Source organism: Homalodisca vitripennis, chromosome X (assembly GCF_021130785.1).
Source record: "Homalodisca vitripennis isolate AUS2020 chromosome X, UT_GWSS_2.1, whole genome shotgun sequence".
NCBI classification, from domain to species: Eukaryota; Metazoa; Arthropoda; class Insecta; order Hemiptera; family Cicadellidae; genus Homalodisca; species Homalodisca vitripennis.
Genome location: NC_060215.1, coordinates 21,921,227 through 21,944,187, shown reverse-complemented (window position 1 = coordinate 21,944,187; position 22,961 = coordinate 21,921,227). Strand labels below are relative to the sequence as shown.

Genomic DNA, 22,961 nt, shown 5'->3' with positions numbered 1-22,961 from the left:
ACGGCCACTATACCATACATAGCACCACGCCGACCTATCTTTCAGTCCGGAAACGTATGACATGTTCGGTCAAACACATGCAATGTGGTCGAGCACCGTCCTGTTGAAATACAGACTCGTAAACATCTTGTACAAACTCATTTACTGCTGGAGCAGTGCAGTTTAGTATCATGACTATGTATTTAACACTAGTTAAATCGCAATCAATAAATAATGACCCAAGTCGATGAATTAAGGACAGGGATTGAAGACGCCTGCCACCTCATAACTTAATTTTTTTTCTTTCAAGAAGTACATAGTAGCCATGTCGAGCATCTTGTCAGCAATAACACTAGATACTTCTAGTTGTTTCCATTCTATTCTTTTCTATAATAACTTTAAAATAATGTGTCAATTACAATGGGTTCTTATTTAAACATTTTGAGCTACCCTAAACTCCTCCATTTGAAGGTAGAGTATCAAAACTTTTCATACATAAAAAAAAACTCCTCATTTGGTCATATCAACATGCCACAAAAAATATCACTTTATCTCTATTCGTAAGAAAATAAATAGGGGTAGGAAGGACTTTTAAGACACACTGTTTAAATACTCGGTCTTAAAATCCTACTTCAGTCAAAATTAGCCTACGTTCGGTCATTATAATCTACTTCAGATATAATGCATATTCGGTGCAGGTAGTTTTTTAGGGTATAATACACATGTATGTCAAACTTCATTCATATTATACCGGGAAGGTTACAAAACGAAACGTAGTTATTGAAGGGGTTGTAACTCCCATATAAACCCGAATTCTGGGTTTATCTTCATTAATATACTTTATACTTTTAGTAATATATATATATATATATATATATATATATATATATATATATATATATATTAGTAGTATATATATATGTGTGAAGAGAAACGTGCGTGTGAAATTTCAACTTTTTTCGGGAAGATGAAAAATAAAAATATAGTTCTTCTAGGGTTTTTGGAATCATATTTCAGCCGCTATTGTAATTAATCTTCATGAAGATGCTCTTGTTTTTCTATGTAAGTTATGAGGCACGTGTGTGCCACATTTGATGTACATAGGACATTGGGAAGTTGTAAAACAAAGATGAAGTTCTTGAATGGATGTATTATATTTATGAAAGATGTAGTTATTGTTATTGATAATACATCGTATTATTCAAAACAAATATATAGGGCACCTACGAAAAAAGCTATAAGGCAGAAATCAATGGTTTACCAAAAAGGAGTTCACTTTAGTACAAATATGAAAAAGTCAAACTCCCTGTGACAGTCAACCAACACGCGATCTATCGTTGTTACCTCTAAGTAACATGAGGTCAAATTAAAAGAAATGTCGCAAAAATAAGAAGCCGTTCAGTGTTACTTCTATTAAAACTTTTTTATTTTTGAAAGAAGTTTTGGAAAAGACTACACCTGATTGTTGGATAACAGTTGTAGGAACACTAAATTAATTATTGATAACGCTTGGACCAACGAATGATTGCAGGAGGAGGCTGTAGAGAATTTGACTGGGAGACAGAAGTTCGTCGGAAGATTGTGTCAGTGAATATAAGGTAGACAGTGAAAATATAAACACTGATAACGAAGACGATGATGATAAGATTATGCATGGTTTTCGGCCGCTTCGCTTTGAGGAATACTAACTTCCTTCAAATTATCTGTAAGTGAATTTACACATATACGTTTAATTCAATGTTTGTTTTTGGGTAAAAGAAGAATTTAATTGAATTAAATATTTACTAGAATCATAAAAGCCTAATTTAAACATCTCGCTGTTGTGGTTTGTGTGAGAAAACTGACAATATTTTATCTTATATTTTGTATACACAGGATGAGTTGGCATGTTTCAGTAAGCCATACTGTAGCACGGTCCCGGCACAGTTACTGTGTACCTCGCTTGTTCTGCACCCTCACTCACAAGTAAAGACAATCAGTAATAAATATTGCATAATTTATAAATAAATACAAGTATAATGAGAATAAATCCAAATCGGTATTCACATCCAGTACGTGCAGTATCATACAGTATTTTCAGTCTCAAAATGATAGCTAATACCGATTTCATAAGTTTCCAAAAACATGTGTTACGCCTTTAATAATAAACTTCGATCTCTCAAAAATCAGTATGTCGTTCTTTAAGAGACATACAATAAATTCAAAATATGAAAAATACGTTTTCACTGCTGCTGGTCATCTATTTGTCCATGTACATATTTATATCTAGAGGATATATGTTAAGTTAAAATTAAAATACCACATTTTTAGTTATTTTGATTCGAACATAAGTATGAAAAATTTAATCTTTTAAGGAATGTTTCATGTTTCTTGAAATTTACTCTTAAAATGTTTTGTAACATTTGATAAACGATTTTCGAAGCCCCTGTTTTAAAACTTAGTTCCTTCAATTTTCAGCACTTGGTTAGTTATAAAATGGATGTTATAACATAATGCATACGTTAATTATAATGTTTAATTATTGCCATGAAAAAATTCAAACTGTTATGAAGACAATATATGTTTGATTATTCTAATAATCAGCAAATATAATTTATGTACAGAGTGTCCCATGAAGAGGTTTAAACGTTTGTTTTTATATTACTTGCCCATTTGTGCACCGAACATTTTCAAACTCTACACAATTAATAAAGTAGGGTTTAAAAATATTCTGTGAAAACTAAAGCCCCCGTAACAATTGTAGAAACAAAATGGTGACATATTGAAAATTTTACCACTTTGCTTCCTATAAAAATTCATTTCTTGAATTGCCTTATTTGTTTACTGCGTTGCAGTTTTAAAGAACAGCTGTTTAATAACGCTCTTTGTTGAAAACAGCTGTTCGATTGAAGAATATTGCTTGTGCTATAAAACATAACCTAACCTCCTCTATAACAGTTGCAGTTTCAGTTGATGAAGTTCTTATAAATGGCTTTTAATGTTGAACAAAAAGTGAAATGTTGTGCGTAGGATTTGGCTTTTTGCAACACTACATAAGTAATTAGACAATTTCAGGTTGCCTACCCAGGAGTTGAACCACCTAGCAATCCAACAATAACTAAGTGGAAAAATATTTTGTTAAAAACTGGAAGTGTTTTAAAAAAGTACTCTAGAAGATAAAATGAGGAAAGAGAAGTACTAGTATGCGCATCAATGCTCCGCTCTCCAGGTAAACCGAAATCTCTTGAAACTGGTGTCCCAAAGTGGTGTACAGAGAATAATTAAGAAAAGCAAATTCAAATTTTACGAAAGTCGCCTAGTCTATATTCTTCTTGAAGATGATTCGGACAGGAGAGTGGAATTTTGTTCTCGTATCATTGAGTTTCATGAGCTAGATCTTAATTGGCATACTCAAATTGTTTTTTTTCTCAGACGGGTCCACAGTCTACCGCAATGTTGCTGTAAATAGGCATTATTGTAATTATTAAACACCGGTAATCCAAACATTCTTGAACAGACTCTACTCAAATCAAAAGGAATTACTGGTTGGGCAAGTGTCAGTTGTAATGGGGTGCTATCTTACGAAAATTCAGACAGTACAATGACTGGGAATAGGTATGAACATATTTTAAATGAAGAAGTCTTGCCTCATATAACGGTTCCAGAAATGGATCAAGCAATCTTTCAACAAGATGGTGCTTCTCCTCATTTCATAAATCCTGTCAAGCGATTACAAAATGATAACCTTCATGGCCGTTGGATTGGTTGTGGAAGTGATTTTTTAGATTGGCCACCCCAATCCTCAGATATAACTGTGTGTGGTTTCTTTCTATGGGGTTACTTAAAGGAACAAGTTTATACTCGTAGCTTCAATAATGATGAGGAATTAAAACAATCAATTTAAGAGGAACTTCAACGGATACAGCAGAATGTCTTTGTAAGAGCTTACGATTCATTTGTTAAGCGCTGTTATCAGTGTGCCGATGTGGATAGATTACAGTTCGAATAATAGTGGACTGTAATTGTAGGTTTTAATAGGCTATGTTCTAATTTTCTGATTGAAATGCTTTATTTCTCTAGAATATGACAATAAATAATCTTACAAAATAAAAAATACTGTATTTTATGGTTTTTAAAGTATAGTTTTTCAAAATGCCACCATTTTGTGTCAATTGCGGGAGACCTTAAATTTTCACAGAATATTTTTAAGGTTTGAAAATGTTCGGTGCATAAATGGGCAAGTAATATAAAATCAAACGTTTAAACTCTTCGTGGGACAACTGGTATAATAACAACACTTTCAGGACAAAAATGTCCTGAAAATGGATTTCAGAATTACCTTCCTCCCAAAAATGAAGGGTAAATTAAACTCAGAACAATTACAAAATGTTAAGTGTGAATGGTCAACGAGCGATGCATTAAATTAATTGCTCCGATGAGACATCGATGACACCTAGTAATCAATCAGATGATATAACAGTGGTGTTAATATCCTCAAAAGAGTATTTGAAAATCTTCGACTGCTTTAAAGTTAAGGTGGAAATGAGACTTTGGAACACCCATTATATTTAGATATACCCAATAAAAAGTAATCTTGACCTTAAAGAAAGTGAAATCTAAAATATTTTGTTTTTAAGTATTAATATTGATTACATTAACTTATTATCCATGTGCATTTATGCATGTATGGATTATTAATTATTATAAATAACAATATTCACGTAATAAACCTAAAATATTGACCTAAAATAATATTTTAGGTCTAGAAAGTTTTTGTTGAACATTTAATGACGTCATTAAGCGTTTCATTCTCTACAGTCCATTAAATTGTAAAAATTGTAACCACATTTGGTTACAAATAATCTTTTTGAAAAGATTGAATTTTGAGTAAAACTGAAACTGCAATTGTGAAGAAGCAAAGTACACGCCTCTGTATAAACTTATCAGAACATCCTGGCAGGCTATTGTGGAAACAATGAAATACAAATTATAGTGTGGAATATGTTTCTCAATACTTTGAATTATTTTGAAGCAACGAGATAAAGGAGTTCAAGAGTATTTAGAGGACACTCAGTATATTTCCCTACCGGAATTATATCACTTGTAGCCTACGGGTTCACATGTGGATACAAAGAATTTCCAATCAACATCCAATAACGCAGCTGACAACAAAAACAACATATTTAATAGGGTAATCTTATCATATAAAGATAAATAGAGGAAGAGTAATAAAGTGAGGTTGTTTTAATCAACTGCTGCTGACAGGACGTTTATTTATCAAGATTCGTGACATGATGTGCAGGTCGACTAGACACCAGCTTTGCTTGTTGAGGGCTTCGGTCAATATTGTACTACTTGTCAGGAGCGAGGTCGCATGCTGTGTTTTAGTTTGGTTTACAATATTTAAACTTATAAATTTAATCTTACTAATATTAAATTTACTTGAAATATCGTGCATAAGCATTTAGAAATTGTTTCACAGTTTTAAAGTATATTAATTAAGTTTTATAGAATGGTAATGCGATTTGTCTGGTAATGCTCTTTAGTTTTATTACTAAAAAACTCCCAGAATAAAAAATACATGGAATCAATAATTATAAAAGTTTTATTGTATTAACCAATCGTAAATTTCATGGCTACAGTCAAATCATTTATAAATATAAAAATTTCCGTTCATTATTCCATCAAAAATCATTTCTAAAATACAATTTCTACATCCAATAATCTCAATAAAACAAATTGTTCCCCTCTAGCCCCCGGTTGTGTTCAGTCTACCAACGGGTCTCCCGATGGTGTGCGACGAACTCTGTTTTGTAAAATGCTTTTGCAAACAACACCGTTTTCAGGCGAGTTTTAAATACACTTTAGCATTGTGGCACTTTTAATCGAATTTGGTAAACTGTTTATATCGATTATAATACAGGATTCAGTAAACAGTTTCCAAAATTTTAGTTCGTACATTTATTTTTAAAGGAAAGTTAGCCAGTAGTTTTTATAATTCTCCATTGATGTCGCAGAGGTAGTGCTATGTACTAACTACGGGCGGACACTCTGACTTGTATAAGTCCACCCCCTCCTTCCCATATCATTTGTTATCACTAAGACAGTCCCATTGTAATCTGCAGCGATCCTGTTATCATTGTAGCTTATATATATATATATATATATATATATATATATCATATTGTAAGCTTCTTTAAGTTTATAATACTTTCACGCTTTACTCTTACAAATTAAATTTACCCAGTTTTCACCCCTTTCATTATATTTTCAATTTATACATGTTAAATACTCAGTCCGGTATTAATTTAAGCATGAGCAACTTGAGTCTGCGCTCAGACTCCCGAGGACAATGCTTTTCTTTATGATGTTTTTATTAGTTTCAAGAAACTTTCCGTAATTTTTAAATTGTAAAGTTTATTAGTTAAGATTGTAATTCTTTGTTTGAAGGTTATTTTTGACGATGGAAGGATTGTGAAGGAAACAGGATTTTTCCGGACATTTGCCATCGTTCAGTGAAACAAGAAATCAGTAACACTACGTTTCGAGATCTGCAATCTGATCTCTTCTTCAGGTAAAGAACTAACCTAATACATAATTACAAACTAGGTTAAAATCCTGACTTAGGCCTGCCATAACGCTATGATTTGTTTATTTTAACCTAGTTTGTAATTATGTATTAGGTTAGTTCTTTACCTGAAGAAGAGATCAGACTACAGATCTCGAAACGTAGTGTTACTGATTTCTTGTTTCACTGAACGATGGCAAATGTCCGGTAAAATCCTGTTTCCTTCAAGATTGTAATATTGTATATGTATATTTGGGAAATAAATCAATTCATTCATTTAAGGATACCATGATAAAAGAATAATGACGCTGAATGCTCCTGTTATGTTAGACATCCACTTCCGGTGTAAATGTGGTCATCTCCGTTACGGTAACTACGTAAGTTTCAGCTACGAAGCCAACCAAATCGCAACGAGCTCTGTCTGTAATTATTGATTTTGAGAGTAGTAATAATTAATAAGTTTCTTGTAAATATCAATCTTAGTAACTTAAATGTATACTGCACTAAACTTTGAAGTAACTCAGCTCTCACCTTATTACTTCGATAATTTAAAGCCAGTGGTGAAGTTGTACGTGCTTAACCCTTCTGATGAAGCAGTTTTACTTTTATTAATGTATGACTCAACTTAAAGCTTATTTGTTGTTTTAGGTGTTACTTAAAGTTTGGCATTGTTTTAGTCGGGTTCGTGGTAGCACCACTTTGTGGTTACCAAGTGTTGTGGTAACCATCCTCACTTATTTCGTGGAGCCAAGGTTTGTGTTTTACACTTACTATTACACTTGGGAAATTGTTTTCCTGTTTTTAACAACAATCAACTAACTCAACAAAATGATGTCAAATATTTGCGAATCTACCTCGATAGATGATTAACACGTCTTAACTACAATTAATTGGAACAAACGCTGGAGAATAAAATTAAAATATAGAATCTTTATTAGTCATCATAACATTTAAAAAATGCATCGATATCTAAAGCTTCAATAAAATATTAGTTCACAATATATTAAATTTAATGTTAATTTTAGTGAAAATCCTGATTGGCCAAGATGAAACAGTTTTAGCTTACCTTTAACTAAGCATGGACAATAATAAATAAATAGTACAATAACAGACAGTTAAAACAATAAAACATTTAGGTAGGCTATAATACAGATAGGGTTAAAATTAAAATGAAACATCTATCACAGAAAGTGCTAGATATTCATGTATATTATAAAAAGGTCTAGCTAACAGCCATCTATACATCACTGATTTGAATTTACTAAGACTAAAGTTATGACTGTTAAAGGGTAGTTTATTAAACAAACGGATACCGATAAAAGAATACATAGATTGTGATTTGCGTAATCTGCAGTAGGGCTGACCTAAATATAAGCTGCCTCTAGTAGGATAGTGATGGATGTTATTTCTAAGAGAAAAGTCACCAATACTCTTTTTTTTATTTATCAGACATGAATAAATATAAAGGTTGATAGCTGTAAGAATGCCTTCCTCCACAAAAATAGGTTTACATGTAGTTAAGGAGGAGACACTAGCCACAATTCTAACAGCATTATTCTGTAATAATAATACTTTATTAATACCATGGTTACCCCATGGTGGCCCAGCAAAAAAATTACTCTTGACAGCCTACAACAAAAACATTAAAAATGGGGTTGCCAGTCAACTTAGAATCTAAATTTATACAGTCTTACACAGGACTTTAAATTAAAATTATATTTCGTTAACGTAAGATTTTTCCAAGGGGAAAATAAAATATTTTGTTATATATTATTATTTAGTAATAGGCCATTAGATGAAAACCAGTGGTTAGCTTGGTGGAAAACATGTCCTCTCTACAAACAAGGTATCTATATCGTCATTTGAACAATAAAACATGGAGTAATCTGCGAAAATTACTGAACCCAATCCACATTGGTAGGCAAATAATCTATAAGAACTAAGAATTAGAATGGGTCCCGAACCGATCCATGTGGTACACCACCTTTAATTAAAGCCAACTCAGAGAGTGTGTTGTTGAAGTACACCCTCTGAGTGCGATCAGACAGGTAAGTTCGAAAGAAATTTAACTCAACACCATTTAGGCCATAGTGTTGTAATTTGTAAAGGAGGGTGTTATGTGGAGCACAGTCGAAAGCCTTCGTCAAATCACACAAGCTGGCTAATGTGCTGGGGAAGTGTTCATAACCAACTGTCACTCCTGAGACTAAAAAGCTTGACTGCGCTCACAGTGGACAAACCCTTGGGAAAGCCAAACTGATTTTTTTGAAAAAAAAAGAGTTAAAATAAAAAAAATCATTAACCTGGTATATCAAAGGGTTTTCAATGATTTTGAAAAAGGTGGGCACCACAGATATCGGTCGATAGTTCTCAGCCAAGTTGACAGGAATCTACTGTAGAAGGCGGAATCTGATTACATGTTTCTTTCACTGTTGCAATGAAGGTGTAATTGAAGTCATCAGGGGCTAGGTTGTGGCCGATCATACAACATTTGAGCTGCCTTTAGAACTGTTAATAATTTCCCGTGCTGCCTTGCAGAGGATATATATTTAGCATTGAAATTTAGTCTGGCATGGATAATTGCTTTCTTGTAGGTTTTACGAGCTTCAACACAGTTTGACTTGGTTTCTTCACAAACAGATTATATCTTACTGTCCACAAATGAATATGATAGTGGTTTTTAACTTTCTCTTTTAAACGAAGAAGTTCTTCAGAAAACCATTTGGGTCTACTATTTGATCACAGATTTAATTTATGTATAATTTCATAACTTTATTTGGAAAGCACAGGTTCATGCTTTCATGATAATAGTTTTAAAAGGTTTCAACAGTGTTAGATTTGGATTATTGTTTAAACATGATTCCAGTCCGTTTGGCTAAAATAAGAATACAATTTAACTTTGTTAGACATACTAAAAGATCTTATTACCTTTTCCTCTTACGTGGGGATGCCACTCACGTGAGGTTCAATACTGGACTGAGATGTCAAGGTAGTTTTCAAAGCATTGTGATCTGACAAGGGAAGCTGTAGTACATCGTCAGAGAGAGAATCCCTCGTGTAGGTTCAATACTGGACTGAGATGTCAAGGTAGTGTTCAAAGCATTGTGATCTGACAAGGGAAGCTGTAGTACATCGTCAGAGAGAGAATCCCTCGTGTAGGTTCAATACTGGACTGAGATGTCAAGGTAGTTTTCAAAGCATTGTGATCTGACAAGGGAAGCTGTAGTACATCGTCAGAGAGAGAATCCCTCGTGTAGGTTCAATACTGGACTGAGATGTCAAGGTAGTTATCAGAGTATTGTGATCTGACAAGGGAAGCTGTAGTACATCGACAGAGAGAGAATCCCTCGTGTAGGTTCAATACTGGACTGAGATGTCAAGGTAGTTATCAGAGTATTGTGATCTGACAAGGGAAGCTGTAGTACATCGACAGAGAGAGAATCCCTCGTGTAGGTTCAATACTGGACTGAGATGTCAAGGTAGTTATCAGAGTATTGTGATCTGACAAGGGAAGCTGTAGTACATCGACAAAGAGAGAATCCCTCGTGTAGGTTCAATACTGGACTGAGATGTCAAGGTAGTTATCAGAGTATTGTGATCTGACAAGGGAAGCTGTAGTACATCGTCAGAGAGAGAATCCCTCGTGTAGGTTCAATACTGGACTGAGATGTCAAGGTAGTTTTCAGAGTATTGTGATCTGACAAGGGAAGCTGTAGTACATCGACAGAGAGAGAATCCCTCGTGTAGGTTCAATACTGGACTGAGATGTCAAGGTAGTTATCAGAGTATTGTGATCTGACAAGGGAAGCTGTAGTACATCGTCAGAGAGAGAATCCCTCGTGTAGGTTCAATACTGGACTGAGATGTCAAGGTAGTTATCAGAGTATTGTGATCTGACAAGGGAAGCTGTAGTACATCGTCAGAGAGAGAATCCCTCGTGTAGGTTCAATACTGGACTGAGATGTCAAGGTAGTTATCAGAGTATTGTGATCTGACAAGGGAAGCTGTAGTACATCGTCAGAGAGAGAATCCCTCGTGTAGGTTCAATACTGGACTGAGATGTCAAGGTAGTTATCAGAGTATTGTGATCTGACAAGGGAAGCTGTAGTACATCGTCAGAGAGAGAGAATCCCTCGTGTAGGTTCAATACTGGACTGAGATGTCAAGGTAGTTATCAGATTATTGTGATCTGACAAGGGAAGCTGTAGTACATCGACAGAGAGAGAATCCCTCGTGTAGGTTCAATACTGGACTGAGATGTCAAGGTAGTTATCAGAGTATTGTGATCTGACAAGGGAAGCTGTAGTACATCGACAAAGAGAGAATCCCTCGTGTAGGTTCAATACTGGACTGAGATGTCAAGGTAGTTATCAGAGTATTGTGATCTGACAAGGGAAGCTGTAGTACATCGACAGAGAGAGAATCCCTCGTGTAGGTTCAATACTGGACTGAGATGTCAAGGTAGTTATCAAAGCATTGTGATCTGACAAGGGAAGCTGTAGTACATCGACAGAGAGAGAATCCCTCGTGTAGGTTCAATACTGGACTGAGATGTCAAGGTATTTATCAGAGTATTGTGATCTGACAGCGGAAGCTGTAGTACATAGACAGAGTTGAATCCCTCGTGTAGGTTCAATACTGAACTGAGATGTCAAGGTTATTTTATCAAAGTATTGTGATCTGACAAGGGAAGCTGTAGTACATCGTCAGAGAGAGAATCCCTCGTGTAGGTTCAATACTGGACTGAGATGTCAAGGTAGTTATCAGAGTATTGTGATCTGACAAGGGAAGCTGTAGTACATAGACAAAGAGAGAATCCCTCGTGTAGGTTCAATACTGGACTGAGATGTCAAGGTAGTTTTTCAGAGTATTGTGATCTGACAAGGGAAGCTGTAGTACATCGTCAGAGAGAGAATCCCTCGTGTAGGTTCAATACTGGACTGAGATGTCAAGGTAGTTTTTCAGAGTATTGTGATCTGACAAGGGGAAGCTGTAGTACATCGTCAGAGAGAGAATCCCTCGTGTAGGTTCAATACTGGACTGAGATGTCAAGGTAGTTATCAGAGTATTGTGATCTGACAAGGGAAGCTGTAGTACATCGTCAGAGAGAGAATCCCTCGTGTAGGTTCAATACTGGACTGAGATGTCAAGGTAGTTATCAAAGTATTGTGATCTGACAAGGGAAGCTGTAGTACATCGTCAGAGAGAGAATCCCTCGTGTAGGTTCAATACTGGACTGAGATGTCAAGGTAGTTATCAGAGTATTGTGATCTGACAAGGGAAGCTGTAGTACATCGTCAGAGAGAGAATCCCTCGTGTAGGTTCAATACTGGACTGAGATGTCAAGGTAGTTTTTCAGAGTATTGTGATCTGACAAGGGAAGCTGTAGTACATCGTCAGAGAGAGAATCCCTCGTGTAGGTTCAATACTGGACTGAGATGTCAAGGTAGTTTTTCAGAGTATTGTGATCTGACAAGGGAAGCTGTAGTACATCGTCAGAGAGAGAATCCCTCGTGTAGGTTCAATACTGGACTGAGATGTCAAGGTAGTTATTCAGAGTATTGTGATCTGACAAGGGAAGCTGTAGTACATCGACAGAGAGAGAATCCCTCGTGTAGGTTCAATACTGGACTGAGATGTCAAGGTAGTTATCAGAGTATTGTGATCTGACAAGGGAAGCTGTAGTACATCGACAGAGAGAGAATCCCTCGTGTAGGTTCAATACTGGACTGAGATGTCAAGGTAGTTATCAGAGTATTGTGATCTGACAAGGGAAGCTGTAGTACATCGACAGAGAGAGAATCCCTCGTGTAGGTTCAATACTGGACTGAGATGTCAAGGTATTTATCAGAGTATTGTGATCTGACAAGGGAAGCTGTAGTACATCGACAGAGAGAGAATCCCTCGTGTAGGTTCAATACTGGACTGAGATGTCAAGGTATTTATCAGAGTATTGTGATCTGACAAGGGAAGCTGTAGTACATAGACAGAGAGAGAATCCCTCGTGTAGGTTCAATACTGGACTGAGATGTCAAGGTAGTTATCAAAGTATTGTGATCTGACAAGGGAAGCTGTAGTACATCGACAGAGAGAATCCCTCGTGTAGGTTCAATACTGGACTGAGATGTCAAGGTAGTTTTTCAAAGTATTGTGATCTGACAAGGGAAGCTGTAGTACATCGTCAGAGAGAGAATCCCTCGTGTAGGTTCAATACTGGACTGAGATGTCAAGGTAGTTATCAGAGTATTGTGATCTGACAAGGGAAGCTGTAGTACATCGTCAGAGAGAGAATCCCTCGTGTAGGTTCAATACTGGACTGAGATGTCAAGGTAGTTATCAGAGTATTGTGATCTGACAAGGGAAGCTGTAGTACATCGTCAGAGAGAGAATCCCTCGTGTAGGTTCAATACTGGACTGAGATGTCAAGGTAGTTATTCAAAGTATTGTGATCTGACAAGGGAAGCTGTAGTACATCGACAGAGAGAGAATCCCTCGTGTAGGTTCAATACTGGACTGAGATGTCAAGGTAGTTATCAGAGTATTGTGATCTGACAAGGGAAGCTGTAGTACATCGACAGAGAGAGAATCCCTCGTGTAGGTTCAATACTGGACTGAGATGTCAAGGTAGTTATCAGAGTATTGTGATCTGACAAGGGAAGCTGTAGTACATCGACAAAGAGAGAATCCCTCGTGTAGGTTCAATACTGGACTGAGATGTCAAGGTAGTTATCAGAGTATTGTGATCTGACAAGGGAACTGTAGTACATCGACAGAGAGAGAATCCCTCGTGTAGGTTCAATACTGGACTGAGATGTCAAGGTAGTTATCAGAGTATTGTGATCTGACAAGGGAAGCTGTAGTACAGCATCGACAAAGAGAGAATCCCTCGTTGCTAGGTTCATTACTGGACTGAGATGTCAATGTAGTTTAACAGCATATTGTGATCTGACAAGGGAACTCGTAGTACTAGTTCATCGTCATGAGAAAGAGTAATCCCTCGTGTAAGGTTTCAATACTGGACATGTGATGTCAAGGTAGTTTCAGAGTATTGTGATCCTGACAAGGGAAGCTCGTAGTACATTCCAGAGAGAGTTCTAATCCCTCAGATGTAGGTTTCAATACTGGATCGAAGATGTCAAGGTTAGTTGATCAGAGCATTGTGATCTGACAGGAAGCTGTTGTTACATCGTTATGAGAGAGGAGTATCCCCTCGTGTAGGTTTCAATACTGGACTGAGATGTCAAGGTTAGTTATCTGAGTATTGGTGATCTGACCAAAGGGAAAAGCTGTAGGTACATCGTCAGAGAGCAATACCTCAAGCGTGTAGGTTCAATACTGGACTGAGATCGTCAAGGTTATTAACAAGTTATTGTGATCTGACAAGGGAAGCTGTAGTACCACTCGACAAGAGCGAGAATCCCCTCGTGTAGGTTCCAAGTACTGACTGAGATGTCAAGGTACTTTATCAGAGTATGTGATCTTGACAGCGGAAGCTGTAAGTACACCGACAGAGAGTAATCCCTCGGAGTTAGGTTCACAATACTGGACTGAGATGTCATAGTTATTTTCAAAGCACTGTGTGATCTGACAGGGGTAAAGCATAGTACAGTCGTCAGGAGAGAGAAATCCCCTCGTGTAGGTTCAATTACTGGACTGAAGATGTCTAGGTTATTTATCAGAGTATTGTGATCTGACAAGGGAAGCTGTAGATTACAATCGTCGGAGAGAGTTCTAATCCCTCGTGTAGGTTCAATACTGGATCTGAGATGTCAAGGTATTTATCAGAGTATTGTTGGATCTGACAGGGGAGAGCTGTTAGCATTCGTCAGAGAGAGAGAATCCCCGTGTAAGGTTCAATTACTGGACTGAGATGTCAAGGTTAAGTTATCTAGAGTATGTGATCTGACAAGGGAAGCTGTAGTACATCGATCAGAGCGAGGAAGCCCTCGTGTAGGTTCAATACTGGACTGAGATGTTCAAGGTATTATCAGAGCTATTGTGATCAGACAAGGGGAATGACTGTAGTACATCGTCCAGAGTTGTAAAAGAATACTCGTGTAGGTTCACAAAAAAAAAAAAATACTGGGACTGAGATGTCAAGGTAGTGTCATCAGAGTATTGTGATCTGACAAGGGAAGCTGTTAGTACACGTTCAGAGAGAGGAATCCCTCGTGTAGGTTCAATTAACTGGACTGAGAGTCAAGGTAAAGGTATCAGAGTATTGTGATCTGACAAGAGAAGATTAGTACATAGGACCAGAGAGGAGGAATCGCTCGTGTAGGTTCAATACTGGGACTGAAGAATGTCATAGGTAGTGTATCAAGGTATTGTGATCTGACAAGGGAAGCTGTAGTACCATCGACAAAGAGAAATTCCACCGTGTAGGTTCAATTACTGGACTGAGATGTCTAGAAGGTAGGTATCAAAGCATTGTGATCTGACAGCGGAAGCTGTATTACATCGACAGAGTTCTAATCACTCGTGTAGGCTTCAATACCTGATACTGGACTGAGATGTCAGGATAGTTATCAAAGCATTGTGAGATCGTGACAAGGGGAACTGTAGCACATCGGACAAAAGAGAGAAATTCCCTCGTGTAGGTTTCCAATACTGGACTGAGATGTCAAGGTAGTTATCAGAATTGTGATCTGACAAAGGGGAATCTGTAGTACATCGACAAGAGAATAATCACCTCGTGTTAGTGAGATGAGGTAGTTATCAAGTATTGTTTTTCAAGGTAGTTAGGGAAGCTGTAGTACATTCGACACATAGACAGAGAGATCGACCTCGTGTAAGGTTTCCCTCGTGTAGGTGAAACTTAGATGTCAAGGAGTTATCAGAGTTATTGGTGATCTGACAAGACAAGGTAGTTTTTCTAAGTAAATCGTGATCTGAGAAGGATAACTGTCAGTACAATAGACAGAGAGAGAATCCCTCGTGTAGTTTCAATACTGGACTGAGATGTCAAGAGTAGTTTTATCAGAGTATTGTGATCTGACAAGGGAACCTGTACATACATAGTCAGAGAGAGAATCCCTCGTGTAGTTCAATACTGGACTGAGATTGTCAAGGTAAGTTTATCAGAGATATTGTGATCTGACAAGGGAAGCTGTAGTACATCGTACAGAGAGAGAATCCCTCGTGTAGGTTCAATACTGGACTGAGATGTCAAGGTAGTTTTATCCGAGCATTGTGATCTGACAAGGGAAGCTGTAGTGAGTACCATCCGACAAGAGAGAGAATCCCTCGTGTAGGTTCAATACTGGACTGAGATGTCAAGGTAAGTTTATCAAAGCAGTAATGTGATCTGACAAGGGAAGCTAGTAGTACATCGACAAAGAGAGAATCCCTCGTGTAGGTTCAATACTGGACTGAGATGTCAAGGTAGTTATCAAGAGTAATGTGATCCTGACAAGGAGAAGCTGTAGTACACTCGACAAAGAGAGAATCCCTCGTGTAGGTTTCAATACTGGACTGAGATGTCAAGGTAGTTTATCAGAAGTATTGTGATCTGACAAGGAAGCTGTAGTACAATCGACAGAGAAAAGAATCCCTCGTGTAGGTTTCAATACTGGACTGAGATGTCAAGGTATTGTTATATCAGAGTATTGTGATCTGACAAGGGGAAGAAAAACAAACAAAAAAAGCTGTAGTACATCGTCAAAAAGAGAATCCCTCGTGCTAGGTTCAGTATACTGGACTGAGATGTCAAGGTATTTTATCAAGTATTGTGATCTGACAAGGGAAGCTGTAGTACATCGTCAGAGAGAGAATCCCTCATGTAGGTTCAATACTGGACTGAGATGTCAAGGTAGTTTTGTCAAGATTAATTGTGATCTGACAAGGGAAGCTGTAGTACATACGTCAGAGAGAGAATCCCTCGTGTAGGTTCAATACTGGACTGAGATGTCAAGGTAGTTATCAGAGTATTGTGATCTGACAAGGGAAGCTGTAGTACATCGACAGAGAGAGAATCCCTCGTGTAGGTTCAATACTGGACTGAGATGTCAAGGTAGTTATCAGAGTATTGTGATCTGACAAGGGAAGCTGTAGTACATCGACAAAGAGAGAATCCCTCGTGTAGGTTCAATACTGGACTGAGATGTCAAGGTAGTTATCAGAGTATTGTGATCTGACAAGGGAAGCTGTAGTACATCGTCAGAGAGAGAATCCCTCGTGTAGGTTCAATACTGGACTGAGATGTCAAGGTAGTTATCAGAGTATTGTGATCTGACAAGGGAAGCTGTAGTACATCGTCAGAGAGAGAATCCCTCGTGTAGGTTCAATACTGGACTGAGATGTCAAGGTAGTTATCAGAGTATTGTGATCTGACAAGGGAAGCTGTAGTACATCGTCAGAGAGAGAATCCCTCGTGTAGGTTCAATACTGGACTGAGATGTCAAGGTAGTTATCAGAGTATTGTGATCTGACAAGGGAAGCTGTAGTACATCGTCAGAGAGAGAATCCCTCGTGTAGGTTCAATACTGGACTGAGATGTCAAGGTAGTTATCAGAGTATTGTGATCTGACAAGGGAAGCTGTAGTACATCGTCAGAGAGAGAATCCCTCGTGTAGGTTCAATACTGGACTGAGATGTCAAGGTAGTTATCAGAGTATTGTGATCTGACAAGGGAAGCTGTAGTACATCGTCAGAGAGAGAATCCCTCGTGTAGGTTCAATACTGGACTGAGATGTCAAGGTAGTTTTTCAAAGCATTGTGATCTGACAAGGGAAGCTGTAGTACATCGTCAGAGAGAGAATCCCTCGGTTAGGTTCAATACTGGACTGGTATGTCAAGGTATTTTCAAAGCATTGTGATCTGACACAAGGGAAGCTGTAGTACATCGACAGAGAGAGAATCCCTCGGTTAGGTTCAATACTGGACTGAGATGTCAAGGTAGTTTTCAAAGCATTGTGATCTGACAAGAGAAGCTGTAGTACATCGACAGAGAGAGAATCCCTCGGTTAGGTTCAATACTGGACTGAGATGTCAAGGTAGTTATCAGAGTATTGTGATCTGAGAAGGGAAGCTGTAGTACATCGACAAAGAGAGAATCCCTCGTGTAGGTTCAATACTGAACTGAGATGTCAAGGTAGTTATCAGAGTATTGTGATCTGACAAGGGAAGCTGTAGTACATCGTCAGAGAGAGAATCCCTCGTGTAGGTTCAATACTGGACTGAGATGTCAAGGTAGTTATCAGAGTATTGTGATCTGACAAGGGAAGCTGTAGTACATCGACAGAGAGAGAATCCCTCAGTAGGGCACTTACAACATTATCCAGTCATGATTTTCCCCTCGTAGGTTTGTATTTGAAACAAAAGCAGTCGAACGATCTGAGAAGATTGAGAAACCCATTTGTAAATTCTTCATTTACTTTATTGATGTCCCCATAGGTAATGATAGGGAGGTTGAGATTACAAAAAATAACCACAGTTTTCCATGTTGTTTAAAAATTTATCTTTGTTGCTATTAGAAACTCTGTATATAGATACAAAGATTACTTTAAGACTATTTATATTCCACGACTGCAGCAACAACTTCAATAACATTTTCTTCACAGAAATTGTTTATATTAATTTCAGAGAACTTTAATGTTTCATGTACATAGATAGCGACTCCACCTCGCGATCTTAAAGATCTACAGAATATGGCAGCACAGTAAAAACCACTTATAAGAGCTAGGTCCTTAGAGTCAAAGGTACACCAATGCTCACTTAAGCATATAACAGAACAGTTATTGTTGGCGATTATAATATCAAGTTCAGGGAGCTTCTCTAAGAAAGATTGAACGCTGGCAGTCAAGATTATATAGGTAGGCCTACTTGACGTTTGGTCACCACTTTTGATTGGAGGTTTTGGGAGTTTAAAATCCCTTAAATAGGGCCTATTACTATTCAATTCATCTAGAAATAACTTATCTCCTTTTAAGACTCAACAAGGTCTAAGTTACAGGTTGTAAAGTTAGGATTTAAGAGTTTAAAGGCTTATCAGATTTCTTAGGTTTCTTGAAAAACCTTGAAACATATGCATTTTCTGGCAAAAATTCAGTAGAAAAAATATCTTTATAATACGCAGCTGGAACACTCATCTTGAATGACGAGTATTTGTTTGGAAATCTTGAATTTAACTTTTCAACAATGTATTTACCATTCTTTCTCTTAGTCAGAAAGCTTTTTAGATCATCACACTTAGTTTCGATACTTAGTCTAAAAATAAACATGAACTGTAGACGATCCGTCACAGATAAGTTATGGCCACCTGTGGCTTTTCCAGTTGTATAGCTACGCTTTTCTGGTCTTTTGCGCTTCATTGTGTCATTAGTAGTATTATTTCTCTTTAAGGAGTAATGTTTAGTCTTCCTAGACATAACAGGATTTTATTGGCATTGAGTTATTCTGTGGGCCTAGCACTACTAATATTTCTAATATTCTGTTGTATAGCACAAAATAAATCAACGGAAAAAATAAAATAAATCCGTGGATTTTAGATTTACTTTTAACGTGGGAAATTGTTCACATGTTTTCTTTAACAACATTCAACTAACTCGACAAATTGACATCAAATATTTAGGAATCCACCTGTATAGGCGATTAAAATGGATAATCTACATTTGCATCAAACAAACTGGAACGAAATATCAAGTTTTCTACAATGTATTTTGCTCTTTGCAAGGAAATAACATCTCTCTCTCTCTATCACATTGTTACTATATAAAGTTGTTTTGAAACCTATCTGGAAACCTACCTTCATGGTTCGTTGCAAATGCGGTAATTTACTGACACTGGAATTACATACAGGTATGTAGAAGAGGAGATATCAAAGTTTATTTTACGCTATATAACTAAGCTTGAAGGACGTCAAAATCATCTTGCTTAGAATTTACTGGACAATACTGAGAGTGTGTATACTTTAAAGGGAACGACTTCATTGATTTAAGTGATCGGTTTTAAGTTCTTTGCGTTGGTCTTTCTTTAAGGTCTTTGGACGCTAATCAACCATTGTTTTTCTAAAGTATCATATTTACTTATTGTTCATATTTTATAGAACAGATTTTAAATAATAAATATGTTATATAAAAATCATTACCATTTGAACAACATATTCTGACAAAATTTAATAGCCACAGCATCGACTAGCTAAAATAAAAAGTATTAATTTTATCGACACAAAGGTGTCATTAAAAAAATAACTGTCATGTAATTAGAAATATGCGTCTTAGTGTAAACGTAATTGAATAAATATTCATTTGCGAAGATTCTTTATTCAATCTTGGCCCTCTACTTGACTTTAAGCATTTTTTATATTTATTAGTGTATTTATTTTATATGTTTAGTATAATAAATGTGCACCTAATGTTAATAATGTCCCATATTTGTGTGTTAATAAAAAATTAATATACTTAAACTTTTTACGAAAATTTGAAGTAGTTGAGGTTAGAAGACCGTAAAAACTTGAATAGGCTGACTTTCCAGTGTCATATCAAGAGAGAACTTACTATAATTTTAAAGGCCAAATCGATAAACCGTAAAAATGGTTCTTTGTGCCGTATAATTAAAAATATCACGGGGTTTCTATAGAATTACGGTAAGGTTGTCTACAGTAGACGTATGAATGGTGTTACGAAATACTATGTTTTTGTGATTCATTGTTCCACACAATACCTGAAGGTGCTTCATTCTGTATTAACATTTGTCATTTCTTTAAAACAGTCCACTACTCTTAAAGACTTCAGATAAGTTTTTAGCCTCCGAGCCGGATTTAAAAAAATATTTTTTTAAAACTAAATCAGCTTTTTAGACATTAAGTTGTGTAAATTGAACATTTCAGTGCTCTTTTCTATTTATTTATTCAACTGACCTATAAAGTAATAGAAAGTAGTTTTATTAGCTGATGAAAATTAGTATTAAATTCAATGTGAACATTTTTCTTTCCGAAAAATATGACATGAGCATTTTCTCCTTGCACGTATTGTTTCAACATAAAGTTTTAATGTTTCTACCAATATATATTTTTTTCTTGAATTTTGTACTAGTAGACGCCCTTAAACCAAACCTTGCTCAAACCACGTGAGCACTTCTGGGTTTCTAGAATTAATTTTCAGTAACTAATACTCGTTCTCATACTCATACATTTACTTCCGCCCACCCACTTTGTTTTTACAACTGCACTGATAACTGCCACCGCCATTCCAATCTAAATATAGATGCCTATTACATATATTTTTACCTTTTCCTACCTACAATAATTTTTTCCTCATTCAACATTGGACTTAAAGAAATAATTCTTTGCTTCACATCCACTGTCAACATTAAACACGTTGCCTTTCAACTAGTTATTTTAAGCCACGACAATTTTTAAATATTCTATCTTACCTGTGAAAGAAGAAAGAATATTTTTGTATCAACTGACAATAACAACTCTATGTTACATTTTATTGTGGTACAAAGAATAAACATAAATCAGAAGGGAGATTAAACTGATTTTTATTTCAAATAAAACAGTGTTTATTGTGTTAAAAATAAATACTCTAAACTTATAATTAGTGTTGCTTAAACCAGAATTGTGATTAAAAATGTTTTAGAAATAAACTTTTGGGCTCTTTAAGGATATTTTTACTTATAACTTTTCTTAAGTAAGAGTGAAATAAAATAATTTTCAAAATGAGGTTCATTACTTTTGTGAGGCAAGCTGGACTTATAGTCTCGTCTGGATACTATTAAAGGTCAAGTTTCGGCTTTAGCAGCCGAGGAAACCCTTACAGAACACCCGATATCTAAGCTTACTTAAAGTTTTATACTTACCGCTAATAATAAATATATCGAGCTCGAAAAATTTATTTACAATCTTTATAGTACTTCACCTCTCCCTGACGACATTGATGACCAAGTAGTTACGAAACTACAAGCAGCTATTTCAGATTGTGTTGTGTCATTTCAAACCGATACTACCACCATCGATATTGTTGCCACCTCTTAACGGCTTAGCTGACCAAAGGAATTTAAGCAAATTTCAATCAGTTAACGCCTCTGCACCTTCTGTAAAACTGCCTAAACGGAATCTACCCACTCTCAATGGCCAACCAGAAAACTGAGTTGCATTTCACAGTTTGTTTGAACATACTATAAGTAAAAATGAAATATTTCTAAAGTTGAAAAGTTCACTTACCTACTGTCTTGCCTGTGTAATGAGCTACAAGATATGGTAAAATCTTTCCTACTTACCAACGCTAATTATTTTATAGTTGGTTGCTAATCTCATTACAAGTTAACAATATTCTGGATTTACCTGAAACTAACGCCCCTTCGGTGAAAAGCATGCGTGCTTTTCTCAACTCTTATAATGAAAACGCTCAAGCCTTGAAAGTGTTAGGGCCATGATATCTCGAAAAAGAGTTTGCTTCTCACTTCGTACATTCTAAGAAAGCTTGACTAAGAAATTAGATCTAAATTTGAGCACTCGAGAGAAAACTCAAAAGAAATCTCTAACATAGACGAGTTCAGTGTTTCTTGAGACCGAGTGTGACAGATAGAGGTGGCTAATCTTGTTGATGTTTGCCAATAATCTTTTTCAAAAGCCACGCATTTTAAGAAACCAAGTTTTCCCAAACAAAATTGAGCTCTCAAAAATACAATAAGGTACATGTTCTCTTCTACTCAGTCACATGGATGTACCTATTGTTCCTCTACAGTGCATATTATTTATCGCTGTCCTGCATTTTTTAACACACCAGATAAAGTAGACAAATGTTTATTAAAAATAAGATCCTATACATTAACCGCTTTGGTAGTTACAAGTTGACGGTCTGCAAGTCCCAACGCAACTGTAGTGTTTGTCACGAGCGCCACCACAGCATGCTACATAACACAATATATACACAATCTCCGCCCGCCCGCCAAGCCACTATCTCACAAAATAGTTCGGGTATCTCCCTAAAACCCTTATAGGAAATGCCATTATCGCAATTAATTATACAACAAATAATAACTCTAGTTGTTTTGCTTGCAACTGCTCTAGGACTGTTATTATCCTATGAGGGGCACACTGCAGTAGCCCGCACTGTACTCGATAGTGCATCTCAAACCTCATTTATTTCCGAAGTTTGTGTTAACAACCTAAGACTTAGCAGCTCTCAAGCCGGAAATAATTGTATTAATGGTGTCTCAGTCTCAAAAGTGAAAACCAAAGGATCTTCACACCTCACAATCTTCTCTCTTAGTGCAGTTATTTTGTCTGCCGCACACCCAATTCCTATTTTGGATAAAATCACTAAGAATTTACCAAAAGCTCTTATTTAACCTGGTATAAAATCAGGACTTAAAAACTCTGTTCTCGCTGACCAAACCTTTGACACGCGTGACTCTATCGATGTATTGATATGGTGGTATTCAACTATCAGATGTGGTCGCTGTGGTCGCCACGGTACAGTCCTAATGT

General features: G+C 36.5%; 1 protein-coding gene across 2 annotated transcripts in view; it reads right to left on the bottom strand.

Moving 5' to 3' along the window:
- Positions 1-22,961, bottom strand: part of LOC124368756 (potassium voltage-gated channel protein Shal) — a 436,395-nt gene that overhangs the window by 37,471 nt on the left and 375,963 nt on the right. The gene's annotated exons all lie outside the window — the stretch shown is intronic.